The following is a 20,064-nucleotide window of genomic DNA, read 5'->3' on the forward strand; positions in this document are numbered from 1 at the left end:
TAGAATCAACATCATTAACAAAGTGATTAGTAAATAATTAAGACGTAATTAGTGGGTAATTAACAAATAGATTAATGTAGGCATGGATACTCAAAAACCAGCAAATTCTCATTAGGGCAATGCCTCAATTTATAGAGTTTACATCAAGCATCAAATCCCACTGATTTCTCCATGATTCACTCCACCTCTTTTCCTTGATTCTCTCCACCTCTTCACTTTTCCCAGAATATCTCCCAGAATATCTCCACACTTCCTAAATCTTCTCATGCTACCCTTTATTCTCTCCAAGTAGATTCTTCTCACCTTTTCATAGGTTCTTTCACATTTACACATTCTCTTTTACAGCCTCTAACCAAGGGCTTATTCCCGCACACACCCTATTCACTTGTATATTTTCAACACCTCCCCTCAAGTGAATACTCCTAGTACACCTAGACCCTATACCAAGTTTGCCTCCCCTTACTTGATAATCCGCGACTAGTGTCTACTCCTCCCCTCAAGTTATCTTAGCACACCTGGACCCTATATCAAGTTTCTCTCTTACTTGACAGCCCATGACCAGTGCCTCAAGTCCCTACACTCCATAGTCCTTGACACTCTCTCTCTCTATGTGTCCAAGGCTACTATAAGTGCCTGCGACCTTGACTAAAGTGCTCACACATACATCTACCACGTGGCCTACATCATTGGTGGCTCAGAGGTGGTTTTACTTTGTTGGGCAGGTTACATTGGGTTGTGGGGTCTCTCTCTCTCTCTCTCTCTCTCTCTCTCTCTCTCTCTCTCTGAAAAGATGATCCGACTCCACTTCCTTTGGAGCCTCCATGAAGTTTGCCGATGTCGTTCCTTCTCCACTAGGTTTGCTGTAGCAGTCTCTCGGCATGTAACCTGGCTTTCCACATTTGTGGCAAGTGAAGGTCCTTCCTCCTACTCTGCCTCTTCCTCGTCCTCGTCCTTGAGAGAATCCTCCTTGAGTGAAGAATACTTTTCTTCTCCTACTGTTGAGTCGAGCCATTTCTTCTCTTTGCCTCTGCTCTCTTGCTCTAGTAGAGCTGCTTCTATCTCATGTAGCTTCAATTCAGGTACATTCTTTTGTGTTGCTACAATGTTTTCATATTCACCTTTGTCCACACTCTTCAGAAGCACTGCTAGTGCCTCATCATCTTCTACCTTTTTGCCAATAGCTGCCAGCTGTTGCTTAATGCTTTTATATTTGTTCAAGTGTGTGATTAAAGGTTCACTTTCCTTCATGTCCACTTTGTAGAATTGTATTAATAGATTTATCTTTGAATTTTTTGCTTGTGTGCCAAATAATCTATTGAGTTCATCCCATGCATCTTTTGTGTGCCAAATAATCTATTGAGTTCATCCCATGCATCTTTTGCCCATTGTATCCCTGTGATGTGATGAATGATTTCATCATTTAAACTGAGTGCAATAAGTCCCAATGCTTTTTCATTCCTACTCTTCCACTCATTTTCTCCTCTCTCTGGGCATTCATCTCTTCCCTCAACTAATCCCCACAGATTTTTCCTCATGAGCAAATACATGGTTTTTGTCTGCCATGTATAAAACTGCTCCCCATTAAATTTGGCTATTTCTTGTGCTGAACTCATGGTGATGTGAAGGGGGTCTTACCTCTTGATCCAATTTCAAGATTCAAGGGCAGTGTCTACCCTTTTACAACTCAATCTGGTGTTTAATAGATGATTACAACAAATTTATCAGCATAAAATCACCAGAAATTACATTCAATCAAGGGTAACCAATTTGTACGGGATGGTTGGAGTATAAAAACAACTCCGAATTGCAATCTAAAGTTATAGGGATCTGTATCAGATACCTAATGGTTAATTTGAACCATCAATTGTACCAAAATATAGTGATTAGCACTGATTAATCACTGATTAGCAAATTAATCCATTGTTTTGTGTGCAAAAAATAGAGTATGCAGGGAGTCCAGATCTGGTGCCTTAGACTTCAAATGAGCTCAAATGCTTTCAAAGCCATCAATAGCAATGAGTCTAGTAGAGGATTAAGCCAAGAAACACAAGATTTGACCAAATATTGAAAGCTTAATCTCTGTTTTACCAAAGTCACCTGCAGATTTGATGAAGAGCTTGGATCTCACTGTAGACTTGATGAAACTGAATTCTATCTTCACCAGCTTGTAGAGCATGCTTGAACACAACTTGGGCTAAGAGGAATCAGAGGCATTTGAACTGAGCACAGAAATCTCAAAACCCCTTCAGAAAAACGGCGCTTGCTAAATTCATAATTTCTGCTGCATCCGTCTGCGGTTTGCTACGTGGAGTTGATGAGCTTGAAGAGTATTGAGGTGGCTAGCTATGGTTAGAAGCACTAGGGCTAATTTTAACTGTGCAAGGAGAATGAACTCCTCCACTGGCTGGGGGTACAGAAGCTAGTTGAAAAAAAGAGAGAAAATTATAATTTTCTACTAATCCTAATTAGCAAAATAATTAGCAAGATAATGGGCTCACAAATTAGCATGGCTCTAATACCATGTTGAAATTAGGGCATTGTGATGAGCTATGGTGGATCAAACACTAGAATCAACATACAAATAGATTAATGTAGGCATGGATACTCAAAAACCAGCAAAGTCTCATTAGGGCAATGCCTCAATTTATAGAGTTTACATCAAGCATCAAATCCCACTGATTTCTCCATGATTCACTCCATCTCTTTTCCTTGATTCTCTCCACCTCTTCACTTCTCCCAAAATATCTCCACACTTCTTAAATCTTCTCATGCTACCCTTTATTCTCTCCCAATAGATTCTTCTCACCTTTTCACTGGTTCTTTCACATTTACACATTCTCTTTTACAGCCTCTAACCAAGGGCTTGTTCCCGCACACACACCCTATTCACTTGTATATTTTCAACATAGCAGAGTACCAGGGTAAGAAATTCAAGCTTTTGATTGATTCAGGTAGTACTCATTCTTTTATTTCCCCAGGATGTCTGTGTAAATTAGTCCTAAATCAAAAATCTGGGAAACCTATACAAGTGGAATTAGCCAGTGGGAAGATTCTTTTCACTCACCTTGAGACTGACCTTATTCAGTTTAGCTTAGATGGGAATGTAGCAGAGTGCCAGTTTAGAGTCATACCCTTGGGAATATATGATGGAATCCTTGGAATGGATTGGCTCCAAAAGAATCAGGCTGACATTCATTGTCACAAAGGAACCATCTCTTTCCTAGACCTTCACGAGAACAAAGTTCAAGGAATTGGAATTTTCGGATCCCCAGTGCTGCAATTAGTCAAGGCTTCCAAATTATTAAAAGGGCTCAGAAAAAGGCAAGCTGTGTATGTCGTTAAAATGAGTCCGGTAGACATAAAATGCAAGGCTAAAGAACCAGAGTGATTTAGTGAGTATGCAGATGTATTTCCTGAAGAGCTGACTGAGATGCCTCCGTCTCTTGAAGTAGATCATGAGATCGAATTAACCCTCGGAGCTCAGCCGGTAGCCCAGCGTGCATACAAAATGCCAGTCCCTGAAGCCATAGAACTTAAGGAGCAGTTAAGACAACTGTTAGAGCAGAGATTAGTCAGACCCAGTGTCTCACCTTGGGGTGCGCCCGTTCTCTTTCAAAAGAAGAAAGATGGAACATTAAGACTCTGTATTGACTACAAGGACTGAATCAATTAACAATTAAGAATAAGTATCCTATTCCTAGGATTGATGAACTTCTGGATCGGTTAAGTGGTACCCAAATGTTTACAAAGATAGATCTCAAATTCGGGCACTAAGAAGCAAGACATCCCAAAGACAGCATTCAATACTCGCTATGGCCATTTTGAGTTCACAGTCATGCCGTTTGGATTAACTAATGCCCCGGCGACATTCAATCCTCTTATGCAAGATATTCTCAGAGAATATTTGGATGATTTTGTTCTTGTCTTCTTTGATGATATCTTAGTATACTCGAAGAATGCTGCAGACCATGAAGATCATGTGAATAAGGTCCTAGAAATCCTAAGGAAACACCAACTCTTTGCAAGAAGAGCAAGTGTTCCTTCTCTATTGACCAGGTGGGATACTTGGGATTCATAGTGTCAAAGGATGGGATTTCTCCTGACCCTGCAAAGATCCAAGCAGTAGTTGAATGGCCATAACCCAAGTCAATAAAGGAAGTCAGATGATTCTTAGGGTTAACCGGATGGTATAGGATCTTTATACCTAGGTATGCTCAGATAGCATCCCCTTTAACTAACCTTCTCAAGAAAAGTACACTTTTTCAGTGGACTACAATGTGTCAGAGTGCCTTTGACAAGCTGAAGACAGCCTTAGTAACCAACCCTGTCCTTAAATTGCCAGATTTTACCAAACCCTTTGAGGTAGTACTGATGCTAGTAGATTTGCCTTAGGCGGTGCTCTAATGCAAGAAGGTCATGCAGTGGCCTATGAATCCAGAAAACTCAGAACACATGAGAGGAATTATGTCGTCCATGACTTGGAGTTACTCTCAGTAGTGTATGCTCTGAAGTTGTGGAGACATTATCTTTTGGGACAAAGATTCACCTTGAGTGACAGATCATCAAAGTCTGAAGTGGATCTTCACCCAAAGGGATCTCAACATGCGTCAAAGAAGATGGATGCAGACCCTGTAGGAATTTGATTTTGAAATAAAGTATCGGTCGGGGAAAGAAAATGTGGTTGCAGATGCGCTCGACAGAAAAGCCTCCTAGCTTGCAATTATAGTGGTGTCAAATCCATTGATCAATGAAGCAAAGGAGAAAATTATGCAGGACAAATTCTTTGCCCCCTATTGCTACCCTTCTGATGCAGGAAAGCAAGACTCCTCAGGAAGTGAGTCAAGTTCTTGGATACAAACTAGATGAAGGATGCATGTATTATAATAATCGGCTATGTATCCCCAATGATGCGGGAATAAAGGGAAGAATTCTAAGAGAAGCCCATGATAGCCTGATAGCTGGACATCTAGGGTTTATAAAAACATAAATGTCTGTAAAGAAAAGCTTCTTCTGGCTAGGACTCAAAAAGGATGTACTTGATCATGTAAGAAAATGCTTAATGTGCCAAAGAGTCAAGGCAGAGAGAGTAAAGATGCCAGGGAAACTGAAGCCTCTAGATATTCCACAGATGAAGTGGGAATGCATCAGTATAGACTTTGTCACTGGATTACCTTCAGTGCAATCAGGTTACAACTCCATTTTTGTGGTAGTTGACAGGCTAACCAAAGTTGCCCATTTGATTCCACTGAAAGAAACATACTCTGCAGTGGATGTTGCCAGAGTTTTCCTTAAGGAGATCTTCAGATTGCATGGTTTACCCAGGAGGATAGTAAGCGACCGAGATTTAGCCCAAGATAGGCAAAAGCGGTATGCAGATAAAAAGAGATCCAAGAGAGAGTTTGAAGAATCAGATACGGTCTTCATTCGAGTACGACCAAAAAGAAGTTCCTTATCCTTAGGGAAGTATAAGAAGCTCTCTCCCACATACTGTGGGCCATATGATGTCATAAAGAAAGTGGGCGATCTAGCCTACAAACTTCTTCTACCTCCCCATCTCAAGGTACATGATGTATTCCATGTCAGTTTGCTTAAGAAGTATGTATCTAGCCCGAATCACGTGCTTGATGATGAGCAATTGATCTCTCTGACTCAAGGCCAGATGGTACTCCAACCTAAGGAAATCCTTGATGTTCGGAAGAAGATTCTCAGGAGCAGAGTCCTTAGAGAATTCTTAGTAAAGTGGAAGTTCTTCCCTCTAGAAGACGCCACCTGGGAGAAAGAAGAAGAGTTGGCAAAGAATTACCCTCACTTTGCGAGATGAGGACATCTCACGTTTTTTAAGTGGTAGAGGATGTAAGATTTCTCCTCAGCCTAAATATCAAATAAGCCTCTACTTCAATCCCTTGTAATCATTCTATGTTTCTAAATACAAGAAAATATCATTTTTCCTTGTTTTGCCTAGTGAGGAAAAAAAATTCTAGAGAGTGGTAAATCAAAATTGGGATATTCTTGGATAAATAAATTCTTCAAATATCAAAAAAATGTTTCCCTAAAACAAAAAATCAAAATAGATTTTCCAAGGTGCAATTGGAATTAATTAAAATTGATTCAGAAGATCTTAGCCTAAGGGTCCAAATTTTCAAAAAAAATTTGATTATGGTCCAATTAAGGTTCCTATGGACCATTAAGATTACTCCAAGTGTTGGGACAAGATAAATCCAAAGAACAAAAGAAAATACCCAAAAATGAGTAAATGCCCACATAAGATGAAGAGTTGACCAAGTACTAGGTTTATTAGTTAAAAATTATGGTGTATTAATAAAAAAATGAGATATTTTGGAGTAATCATGCATTTTTGACACATGCATTTTGGAGTAATCATGCATTTTTGACACATGTAAAGGAAAGGGGAGACTTTTAAGGAGGCGCCTATTTCACATGCTTAGATGAGTTTAAAACTCAAAAATAATTGGATATTTTTGTCTCTCCTCTCTCCTAAATCAAACCAAACAAAAAGGGATCCAAACTGGTCCAAAACTTGTCCAAATTCAGCCAAACTGAAGCTGAAAAATTCTAGAATTCAATTGGACTCAGTTAGTGGCCTCCCTCTCCTATAAATAATCCCTCATTCCTTTGTATTATTATCTATGAAGGAATTAAACTATGCTAGTATTACTCTAAACTAAGCTTAATTTCTAGTATCCTCTAAAAACCTCTACAAAATTGAAGAGATTGGAGCTTCTCTCTCTCTTCAATCTTCCTTGGTGACTCCTATGACATACCAAACCAATTGATTGGTTGGGGGCCTCTACAGTGACTAAAGAATCAAGCATTTTAGGAGGTAAAGAGTGGATTATGGTCTTTTTTCTATAATTTCTAAATGTTTCTTTCTTCTCAACCCCTCTCAAGCTTGAGAAGCTTTAATTTGAATGGCTTTTGAATATTATTGAAATGTTTTAATGTATTGTAATAAAGAAATACATAAATTTCTATTTATGCTTAATTTTAATGGTTTTTAAGCATTTCTCTCTCTCCCCCCAAAGAAAGGTTATTCCTATGACCTATTCTCAATCCAAATGAAGCTTCTCACATGAAGCAATTCTCTAATCCAAAAGTAATTTTTATACTTGTCTAATTGGAGGCCAAAATAATGGCTTTTGAATGCTTTTATGATATTTATTTCATAGAGAAATATTGAATCAATCCATAAGTGGATAATGATCCAATTAGTGGTCATTCTAATCATAATAATAATATTAGACTTCATTCTCTCAATTAAATTGAGAATTATCAGTAATAGTAGCGGAGCTATGCTAATTTTTTTGTAAAATAAACACATAAAACATTTTCATTCATAATATGAAAAGAGGACTTCCTACCATATTCTAGGAATTATCATCCTAGATTAATTGAATGATTCTTGTTGTAATCATGAAGAAATTTATTTTTATGATTATGCATAATTAGTAAATTAGAAAAAAGATAATTTTTTGATCATTTATTTTTATGTTAAAAGAGTAATCCCCAAGACATTGGAAATCCATGTATTCCAATGATTTAGAGAGTAAAATTGGAATGCTAAAATAATGTATAATTTATGAAAGATTTTAGTTAAATTTATCTTTTTGTATAAATAAACTTTTATGATGAAAGATAAATTCCCACCATATTGAAATTCAAATATTTAAATAAGGAAAGTATAAATCCTAGTGCAAAGGAATTAATGAAGTTTTTTATTTATTTTTAAGAGAAAATATAGTTAAATTTATCTTTTTGTATAGATAAATTTTTATGATGAAAGAGGAATTCCCACCATATTGGAATCCAATTAATTAAATGAAGAAAGTGTAATTCCTAGTGCAAAATAATCAATGGAGATTTTTAATCAAATATTAAGAGAAAAATTTAATTAAATTTATCTTTTTGCATAGATAAGTTTAATTGATAAAAGAGGAATTCCTACTATACTTGAATTCAAATGTTTAGATGAGAAAAGTGAAATTTTTAGCTTAAAGGAATTAATGGTTATTTTTATGTAATTTTTAAGAAGAATTTTAATAGATTTAATGTAGGGAAAAGAGGAATTCCCATGATAATTGGATTGCACTCATTGAAATGAGAAAAAGAAGGATTTCAAGTTTATTCAAAAAAATAGGTATTTATATTTTAGTTAAAAGATGAATTTCCATGATAATTGAGAAAAGATGGATTTGAATTAAATTCTAATATCAAAAGATGAATTTCCATCATAATTCTACCTAATGAATTAAGATTGAGAATTTATGTGGGGAAAAGAAAATCTTGGATAATTGAATTGGTAAAATCACTAAATGGATATTTACCCAAAAACTAGATGTTTAGTTGAAAGTAATCCTTGTAAAACTAAACCGAATGAATTTAGTCAGACTACGTGAGGTCGGACAGAAAGCCTAATCGTCTAAATAAGACAAAAACTTCGTGACCGATTCTAGTTACTAAATTCAAAGAATAGACTACTGGAACTAATCTAGTTTTTCCCTGACCAATCTCACCAAGAATCTAGTTGGATAAATGGATAAAATGACTGGTAGATTACCCTCATGAGAGATCAAGGATCCTCATTATGAAACTGGGAATTATTGGAAAAAGGGTCTTTGGAACCGATCTCAAACTGGAATCTCACTTGCATTGGAAACTCTATTTTTCATTCAAAGGACTGTTTTACGCGAGAATGCTGGAGAAAGCATTTGGCTTATGTTTTTCTAAAGCAGGTTCGTTGGAATAGCTGGTCGGGGAGTCGTCAAGGGACGCCGCCCGCGCGGCAAAGCCTGCCGAGGTCTTGACCAGCCTCGGTACGGTTAAAATGGTGCGCTTTTTGATACGATGGGCGAGGGCCGACGAAGCGGTCCCTTAGTGAAGTGCTAGGACACCTAAGGAGGATCCTAGAGGGTTCTGACCAGGCGATGCACGGGCTCGTGGTTGCTAGGACACCTAGGCGTACATCGAGGAAGATATATGATGGACAAAAAGGAAAGGTTTTGGGAACAAAAATTTGATATTGGAACAAAGGCCAGCTGGTCTTCAACGAAGAGTTCAAATGATGCATTTTTGTAGTACAATGTGGAATTTTGAAAAATGATGATTGGAAATATTATGATTTTATTCAAGGATTGTCTTAAAGCCAGTCAATTCTGTTATAAATGGCAATTTCATATTGGGTGTGTATGTGGTGTGCTTACTACGCGAGTCATCCTCCGATGACTCTCTGTCAACAGTTGCAACTTTAACAGATAGGTCTCCAACGACCTCATTCACAAGATGGTCAAAATGCTTCCCCAGCATTCTTGACATAAAACAGTCATTTAAAAACATATTTCACATAGTTCTAACAATATTTTCATCTTTTTTCATTACTTGGCATCCTTTCACATTAGACCCCATCTTTTTTTCATCTTACCACAATTTTATTTTCATCATCGATCCCTATCACATCACATCATTCCTACATCAAATCACATCCAATCTCATCATCCACACATCGATCCACATCATCCATACATCCATCCACATCAATCCACACGTCAGTCCACAATTCAATCCATATCATTCAAACATCCATGCAAATCAATCCACATTATCCATACATCATCCACATCAATCCACATCATTCACTCATCATACACACACTAATCCACATCATCCACATCAATCTACATTATCCACACATCCATCTATATCTTCCATACATCCATCCACATCAATCCACACGTCAATCCACGTCATCCAAACATCCATGCACATCAATCCACCTCATTTCATAAGCATTTCCATTCTCATCTAATCACATCTTTTTCTATCTCATCACTTATTTCCTCATTTATTCTCATCAGATCTCACCCACTTGCATCTACCCATATATCTCATCACTTCGCATACATTAACATCTATCCAATTTACATCGCATCTTATCACATTCATTTCACATCACATCTCATTCATTCACATCCTGATTCACATGCTAACATATTCATTCATGTCACTTATCATTGATTCACATCCCAATTCACATCCCTTATCATTCATTCACATCCCAATTCACATCCCTTATCATTCATTCACATCCTATTTCATATGCTATCACATTCATTCACATCCTATATCATTCATTCACATCCCTTATCATTCATTCACATCTCGATTCATATCCTATCACATTCATTCACATCCTATATCATTCATTCACATCTCTTATTATTCATTCACATCCCGATTCAGATGCTATCACATTCATTCACATTCTATATCATTCATTCACATCTCTTATCATTCATATCTATCCAATTTACTTCACATCTCATCGCTTCAATTCTTGTTCATATCAATCACATTTATATCCACATATATTCTCCCACATACATCCACATCCATACTTATCACATACACATCCACATCTATCCTTTCACATACATCCACATCCATACTTATCACATACACATCCACATCCATACTTATCACATACACATCCACATCTATCCTTTCACAAACACACATCCACATCCATTCTTTCACATACATCCACATCCACATCCATCCTTTCACATACATCCACATCCACATCCATTCTTTCACATACATCCACATCCATCCTTCACATACATCCACATTTTAAGGAGAATAACTCTTTTGAATTAAAAATAAATTTCTTTATGCATCTTTCTATGCATAAAATCAAAATTGATAAGAATAACTCTTTTGGAATAAAAATAAATTCTTTATGCATCTTCCTATGCATAAAATGAAAATTGATGAGAATAACTCTTTTAAAATAAAAATAAATGCATCTTTCTATGCATAAAATGAAAATTGATGAGAATAACTCTTTTGGAATAAAAAATAAATTCTTTATGCATCTTCCTATGCATAAAATGAAAATTGATGAGAATAACTCTTTTGAAATAAAAATAAATTTCTTTATGCATCTTCCTATGCATAAAATCAAAACTGATGAGAATAACTCTTTTGAAATAAAAATAAATTTCTTTATGCATCTTCCTATGCATAAAATCAAAACTGATGTGAGAATAACTCTTTTGAAATAAAAATAAATTTCTTTATGCATCTTCCTATGCATAAAATGAAAATTGGTGAGAATAACTCTTTTGAAATAAAAATAAAATTTTTTATGCATCTTCCTATGCATAAAATGAAAATTGATGAAAATAACTCTTTTGAAATAAAAATAAATTTCTTTATGCATCTTTCTATGCATAAAATGACAATTACACTTTTAGAATACACACTTGGTGGGGATTACTCTTTTTGGATAATAAAAGATAAAACTTATTTCACCAATTTTTAGAAAATTTTGCCATAACCTCCTTTGTATGGCTGACCATTTTTCAGTTTTTCCTAACTTAAAATTACTTAAAAATTATCCCCAATTGTTTTTAAGCACTCTAAACTAATCAAATTTCACTTTCAAAAGAGAAACAATATGAAAAGTTTAATTCCAACAATTAGATTAATTAACTAGGATAAAGAAGTGCTGAATTTAAGAATGAGAGAGGGGGAAAGCCTTTCCAGCAAGGCATAGCTTCAGATTATCATTTTAAAGATAACAAAAATTAGAAAACCATTAAAAGAATAAAGAAAAAGTAAGATTTCTAACTTACATAAATTTTTGAGAGCTTTCCTTTGGCTTGATGGTTTGAGGTATCTACTCTTGTTTGCAACAAGAGTGGCCACCAATTCTTTAGAAGAGGGAAAGGTCAAAAACTAATGAATTATTAAGAAATTCATAGTAATTGGCTCTGGGATGGAGCAGAGTAATAGTGTATAAAACACTATTAGGCTTCAACAAAGGGAGAGGCTTCTATTTAAAGAAAAAAGTGAGTTTTAACCAAACAAACTAATTCTAGAATTTTCCAGATCAGTTTGGTCAATTTTTGACCATTTTTAGGTCAGTTTAGCTTACTTTTTGGAACGAGACTTGAATTAGGAGAGAGGAGAGATGAAATATCTCAATTTTTGATAATTTTAAACTCCACCACACATGTGAAGTAGGCGCCTCCTTCATGAGGGGGGAATTCCCATTGTGAGGTGTCAAAAATCCATTTTTTTAGTAATTCCTTTGGTCCTTAGTCCACTCTTCATCTTATGTGAGTATTTACTCATTTTTGAGGGGATTTTCTTTAGTTCTTCTATTTATTTTCTCCACACATTTGGGTGAATCTGATTGGCCCCTCAAAACCTTAAGTTAAAATTTTTCAAAAATTTGGACCCCTAGGATAACGCCTTGATTTCTAATGCACCTTCTGAAAATCTTTTTAAACTTCTGTTTCGGGGGAACTTATTTTAATAAGAAGAGATATTTTTCCATCCAAAAATATTCAAAATCTGAATAACCTCTCTTTAGAACATTTTCTCTCTCTAGGTCAAAACAGGCAAAAACAAGATCTTTTATATTTCTGAAGAGGGAATTGATTACAGGGGAAGATACTAGACATCCTGAGAGGCTGGGGAGGAATCTTACATTCTACCCCACTTAAAAAACACGAGATGTCCTCATCTTGCAAAACTAGAGGAGAATTATTTTCCTTAAGATCCAACTGATTCTGGGTTCTTTATAGTCTCGAGAAGCCAACAAAATCCTGGGATAAAAATCCCTTATATAAAACTCATCATCAGATAATAATTCACTCAGATTGTAACATTTAATTCTTATCACAATAATGGTCCATTAGACCGAGATTTCTATCTGAACAGTCCACCACCATGGAAATTTTTAATTTTACAGAGTTTTAATTTGACACTCCTTAACTTGATCCACTGGGTCAAGTGTTAACAGCAGCAATCTACTAGCACAATCCACTAATCTCATAGTGATTTGTTGAAGTCATTAACGTCATTCCAGCTACGAACATTACAATTCAACCAAAATTCAAAAATCTTTATTTTTCAATGAGAATCCAAATCAACTCATCAGTTCTCAATCAGAATTTAAAATCATATCAACCATATTCGAATTCATCATCTAGATAGTATTAATGCTTACAATTTCAAGTCTTAGATTTACTCGTATATACTGCCAGTAAAGAGCTACAGTTATACCCTCGATATATACGGGTAGTCACGGTCCTTGGAACTATAAGGTAAATACCATCATGTCTAGGCCTCAAGCAAGTCAGGGATTCCATACAATTGCGGTACTTCCATGTGAAGACCCAATTACCAATTTACGAATTTCAGTTTGAATATTAATTTGTATGAATTTTATCACACAATTACAACCTTTTATTGCTTCTTAATAAATTTTGACATTTTTGGCTTCTCAGTTGATCCTCATTAGCCAATTTGCTCTGATACTAGCTGTAAGATCCAATACCCCACTGCGCAACAAATTTGGGGGTGCTAGCAACAGAAGTAGCACTTCTTGCATGGGGAAGGGTCTCACACTCGGGGCCTCGCCCACCGATATCCAGACAAGAGACTAATCCATCAGTTCTTCCAAAACCAAACTCGGAAAAACTTCCCTTGCCTAGAAAGCACGGGCGATTCCTCCAGGATAACTTTTCTCTAACGTAGTCAAAAGCCTTAACAAACTGAACTCATCTGACCGAACCCATAAGTCCCATAGTCAGATCAGGGAAAAAGACTACTTGGATCCTAGAGGCCAATGCTTTTTCCCTCATTGAGAGGCACAGCCGTTGATTCTTTTCCATAGAACAAATTTTTATCCAGGATTTACCTCATCTATGGTACTATACAGAAATTGAGTCTTGATTTACGGATCCATCAGTCCACCATCCAGTCCCATGGGTTAGCCAACCGCCCAACCACTATAGTGATGGGATCCAATTAGGAATTTTGTTAGGTTTTGTCCCGAGTACCAGGGAAAAGATTTCCCAGGCCCCCTAGCCGGATATTCATGCAAACATAAAACTGGTCACACCACTTACACACCCAATATGAACTTGCCTTTTTCACAGATTCAACAATCTTTAAAACAATCATTTAATGAAACCATAGTGTTACTGATCATAATCCTCTAATTATCCAGTTGAATCCTAAACATGCATCAAAGAAGTTGGATGCAGACCCTGCAGGAATTTGACTTTGAGATAGAGTATCGGCCAGGGAAAGAAAATGTGGTAGCCGATGCGCTCAGTAGGAAAGCCTCCTTGCTTACAATAACATTGGTGTCAAATCTATTGATCAGTGAAGCAAGATAAAAAAATCATGCAGGACAGATTCTTTGCCCCTATTTCTACCCTATTGATGTAGGAAAGCAAGACTCCTCAGGAAATGAGTCGAGTTCTTGGGTACAAAATGGACGAAGGATGCATGTATTACAATAATCAGCTATGCATTTCTAATCATGAGGAAACATAGTGAGCGACAGAGATTCTAAGTTCACATTAAGGTTCTGGACTGCATTCTTTGAAGTAGTAGGAACTTCCTTGGATCTCAGTACAACTTATCATCTAGAGACAGATGGTCACACTGAAAGAGAAAACCAAGTAATTGAAGATATTCTTCGATCATGCTGTGGCAGGGAACCCAAAAAGTGGCTAAGCTACTTACATCTACTAGAGTTTGCTTACAATGCCTCTTATCACCGAAGTATCAGGATGAGCCCATTCAAATCTTTGTACGGACAAGATTGCCTCACACCATTAACTTGGTCCGACCTGTTGATCAGGGTGGTTGAGATGTCTAGAAAGATAGTTGATGACATGAAGAAGTAAATGGAGGCAATTCACAAAGATATTAAGGCTACCCAGGATAGACAAAAGCATGCTGACAAGAAAAGAACAGAGAGAGTGTTTGAAGAAGCAGATATGGTCTTCATTTGTGTATGACCCAAGAGAAGTTCTTTATCTCTAGGAAAGTACAAAAAGCTGTCTCCAAGATACTATGGGCCATACGCCATTACTAAGAAAGTAGGAGATCTAGCTTATGAACTTCTTCTGCCTCCCCATCTCAAAGTACATAATGTAGTCCATGTCAGTTTACTTAAAAAGTATGTACCCAGTCCAAGTCATGTGCTGGATGATGAACAGTTGACTCAAGGCCAGATGGTACTCCAACCTGAAGAAGTCCTTGACGTTCGGGAGAAGGTTCTTAGGAACAAAGTTCTCAGAGAATTTTTGGTCAAGTGGAAGTTCTACCCTTTAGAGGACGCCACTTGAGAAAGAAGAGGAGCTGGTAAAGGATTACTCCCACTTTGCGAGATGAGGACATCTCACGTTTTTCAAGTGGGAGAGAATGTAAGGTTCCTCCTCAGCTCCTAAAAGACGTATAATCTCTCTTGCTAGTCCCCTGTAATCATCATCCTATTTTAGAATGCAAGAAAATAGTATTTTTCTTTGTTTTTGGCCTAGAGAGAGATAATTTAATTTTATATTTTTGGATACAAAGTTTCTCCTTATATTTAAGATAAATTATCCTAAAACATAAGTTCAATAGAATTTTCCAATGTGCATTAGAAATTAACTGATTATGTATAAGAGACCTTAGCCTAAGGGTCCACATTTTTAGAAATTTTTGATTAAGGTCCAAATAAGCTTCTAAAGGGCCAATAGGATTAATCCAAGTGTTTCAATAAGAAAAATAAAAATAATATAAGAAAAATACAAAGAATGAAAGAAAATCCCCCAAAAATGAGTAAATGCTCACATAAGATGACGAGTTGACCAAGTACTCGGTTTATTAGTTAAAAATTAAGGTTTATTAGTTTAAAAAATCAAATGTTGACAACTCATTAAGGAGGGAAAGGGATCATGAAGGAGGTGCCTTTTTTTCATCATTACCTTGTATTTTTAATTTAAAAAAATGAGATATTTTATCCCTCCTCTCTCCTCTTGCAAATTGGATCAAAAAGTGAGCTAAACTGGTCCAAAACTTATCCAAAATGGATCAAACTGAAGCTGAAGCCTCTAGATCCCAATTGAACTTGGTTAGTGGCCTCCCTCATCTTTAAATATACCCTCATTCCTTTGTATTTTCATCTTTGAGTAATAACATGCCAGTATTTTCTTCATTTTAGTGTAATTCTATTATCCCTCTATTTTACCTCTACTTTTGGAAGCTTTGGAACTTCACAATTCTCAATCCTCTCTTGGAGATTACCCTCCCCAACTTGGTGGCTAAATCTTGCTTTGTGGGCTTCACTTCTTTCTTTAAAGTATCAAGCCAAAATCAAAGATAAGCCTTAATCCAATGGTTTTTCTATCTTTCTCAATGGTTATCTCCTTCCCAACCCCTCTAATGCTTGGGAAAGCTTTCAATTAAATGGTTTTTTTATTGAAATCAAGCTTTCTAATGATTCATAATGTTTAAATGGTGTAATACTAATCTTTATGCTTAATTATAGTATTTTTATTAGTAAATGTCTCTTTTTGGAAAGATTAATCATCTTTATGGTTAGATCCTTGTTAGAAGGATGGTTCTTAATGATAAACTCATTATCTTAAACAAAACTCTAGGCTTGACAAGCTAGAAAAAAGATTAGGTATTTTTATGATTAATCTAGTTAAAAATTATGTTTATGATTAAGAAAAATCATATTAATTCATTTTAAGTTGAAATAGGATTATGCACTAACATTTTTGGAAATGAGAAATGGATATTTAAGAATGATCAAGAGATTTAATCGTAATTATGTTTATAATTATGCTATGTATGCATAATAAAATTTTAGTTTAATAGAGGAGTTCCTATCACATTTCATAATTATGGGTATTTTGAGAATTCTTGAAAAATGCAGCAAAACTATGGCAAAATGTTTAAAAAATAAATTTAATTTTATGCATAATTTTGCTAATACAAAAAGAGGAATTCCCATCATATTCTAGGCACAGATATTTTTATGCTAAGAGAATAATTTTTCTCATATTTATTGAAAATACTTTTATAGTATTTATGCATACTTGTTTAAATAGAGAAAAGAGAAATTTTTGTTATATTTATTTTTATATATGTACATGCATACTAATCTAGGTGCAAAAAGAGGAATTCCCATGATATTCTAGATACAAATATTTTAAATATTAAAAGAGGAATTTTTGGCATATTTCAAATATGGGTATTTTTATTTATTTAAAAGAGAAATTTTCATCATACTTTAATTAGAAAATGCATTAATTAATTTCGATGTTAAAAGAGAAGGTTTCACCATAATTTCATGTAGAAAACTATAGTATATTAATGTTGAGGATCAAAATAGAAAAAAGAATATTTTAAGATATTTCTATGTGAATAAATCAATAAAATGATGTATGCATATTCACAAATGGATTATTAGAAAAAGAGTTATCTTTATAAAATTCCATTATTCTTGAATAGTACTATTTCTAATTCTATTGTGACAAGAAAAGAATAAATTTTCATAATTTTGGATTTTTCCTTACGATTGGAAATCCCAGTTAATTTATAAGATAAATAGAAGAAAAATCCTTAGGAATCAAAGCTAGGATTAAATCCGAGTAATTTATGGTTAGACCATGACCACATGAGAATGGTGGGCCAGTAAGATGCTTACCTATCTCTCGAATCAGAAATTAAGCAAAACCTTGTGACCATTCCCATGTCTTCAATACGAAGAATGGATAACCGGTGATTTAGAGAAGTTTTCTTAAGACCTTTAATCATCGAGAGGCTCGTGGTTGCTAGGACACCCATGCATATGTCGAGGAAGATATGGATAGACTAATAAGGAATTATCTATGTGAACTAGAACTTGAATTTGGATCTCGTTTGGTTGACTAGCTGGTCTTCAACAAGGAGAGTCCGGATGACATTTTGATTGTAAAACATTGGATTAGAATTTTGAGGATTATGATGGAAACATTATGGTTTCATTCCAATTCTGTTTTATCTGTGAAAAAGGAAATTTCATATTGGGTGTGTAAGTGGGTGTGTAAGTGGTGTGTCTATTTTGCATTTTGCTTGAGTGCCGGCTAGGGGGCTCTGGGAACTCTTTTCCCTGGTACCCGGGACAAAACACTACCAAATTTTTATATAAAGGGATCCCACCAATATAGGGCCGGTTGACTGGATCGGTGGATTCTTGCAATACAGTTAGATACGTTCAAGTTACGTTGGTTAGAATAAGTCCCAGGAAGATTCTTGTTCTGTGGGAAAGAATCAGCGGTTGTGCCTCACTTAACGGGAAAAAAGCGGTGATTTCTATGAACCAAGTGCAAGTCCCTTCCTTGATCTGGCCATGTGACCTACGGGTTCGGTCGGAATAGAAAAGCTAGTTAAGGCCTTGACCCATTAGATAAAATTTTCGTGAGAAGATTTTTCCTGGAGGAATCGCCTATGCTTTCTGGGGGAGAGAAGTTTTTCTAGACTCGGTTTCAAAGGAACCGCTGATTAGTCTCTTGTCTAGATATTCGTGGGTGAGGCCCCGAGTGGGAAGCTCTGCCCTACGTGCAAGGTTGCTACTTCCTCTACCAGCACTCCAGAGTTCGATGCACAGAGGGGGCAGGGGTCTCACAGCTCGCGTCAAAGCTTTGTTGAAAGCGCAAGAATTAAAGATGAATTTTGTCTGAATTTTATAATAAAATCCTAGAAAGATGCATTTTCATGTTGTATTCTCATTCAAATTAAGCTTCATTAATGAAGACTTTTAATCCATAAATTTGATTTTATAGATGGACGTTCCGTGTTTATCTGGTATCCCCGATCTTACTCAATCTCAAGATATGACTGCTTTCACTTTTGAGCATTTCATGTCCTCCTCTACGACTCGAACGAGCAGAGCAAGACTCGCAAATCATTTCGAGGAGCTATACTTTCCATAACGTGCTATGAGACGATAGCATAACTGGTTTGCAGCATAATATGTCCATGCCTCTTGCAACCAGCGCCTGATGCTGAGGAAGAATATCTCTTTAGTCATGGTCTTGTTGAGGCTAAGGGTGGTTCACGGTGTTATCCTATATCACCCCACATCTCGAGATTTTAGGCTTTCCTGCCATATTTATAAACTTCCTAGTTGTTTTATCATGAGAAGTAAGATTGTAGCACCTTTAGCGATAAGGGAACAATTGTAGACTGAAAGAGTAAACCAAGTAATTGAAGATATTCTTTGGTCATGTTGTGGGTAGGGAACCCAAAAAGTGGCTAAGCTACTTACATCTAGTGGAGTTTGCCTACAATGCCTCTCTTATCACCGAAGTATCGGGATGAGCTCATTCAAATCTCTATACGGACAAGATTGCCTCACACCATTAACTTGGTCCGACCCATTGATCAGGGTGGTCGAGATGTCCAAACAGATACTTGATGACATGGAGCAGCAAATGCAGGAAATCTGCAAAGATATTAAGGTTGCCTAGGGTAGACAAAAGCAGTATGTTGACAAGAAAAGAATAGAGTGAGTGTTTGAAGAAGCAGCACCCTTTGGGACTTCTGCAGTTCCCGCTTGAAATCTTCTTCTGCTGCAATTACTTTGTGGATATCTGAAGTATCCGCTTCCCCTGAGTGATCCTCACTACTACTGTCTGGGATATTTTTCAGCCTGTTCCCCTTTAAATTCATCCTCGAACTTTGCTTTTGATCAATATTTATCCAAGATGGATTCCACATCTATTTCAAAAAGACTAACCAAATCCACATTTTGCCACCCCACAAGTACTCCTCCTCCTCATCCAAAAAAAGTCCTTCCACCATGTTGGCCCCTTCCACCACCTAAGGTCATCTTGGTGTTTCCACTCTCTACCTGGACACTACGGACAACTTCAGCTTCTTCTTCCCTTTTTGGATTGTGATCACGTCGTCGGAATGCCAATATTGCTTGATTCGAGCTTGTCGTAGCCAGGGGTGGCCCAACAACATGGGGTAGGCCCCTTTAATGTCCTCAATCCACCACGGCACTTCTACTACCACTTGGAATGAGAATCCGAAAACATCCATGGTTAGTCCACGAACCAACCCCAAGGGTTGCACACTTTTTTGATCTGCCATTTTAACGGTGCAAATGGTGCAAGTTTCCATGTCTTCAGACCCAATTTCTCACACATCTGATATCTGACAAAATGTTGACCCCAGACCCTCCATCCAATAAGACATGAGAAA

Source organism: Cibotium barometz, chromosome 50 (genome assembly GCF_041138505.1).
Source record: "Cibotium barometz isolate CiBa-2024 chromosome 50, ASM4113850v1, whole genome shotgun sequence".
Lineage (NCBI taxonomy): Eukaryota > Viridiplantae > Streptophyta > Polypodiopsida > Cyatheales > Cibotiaceae > Cibotium > Cibotium barometz.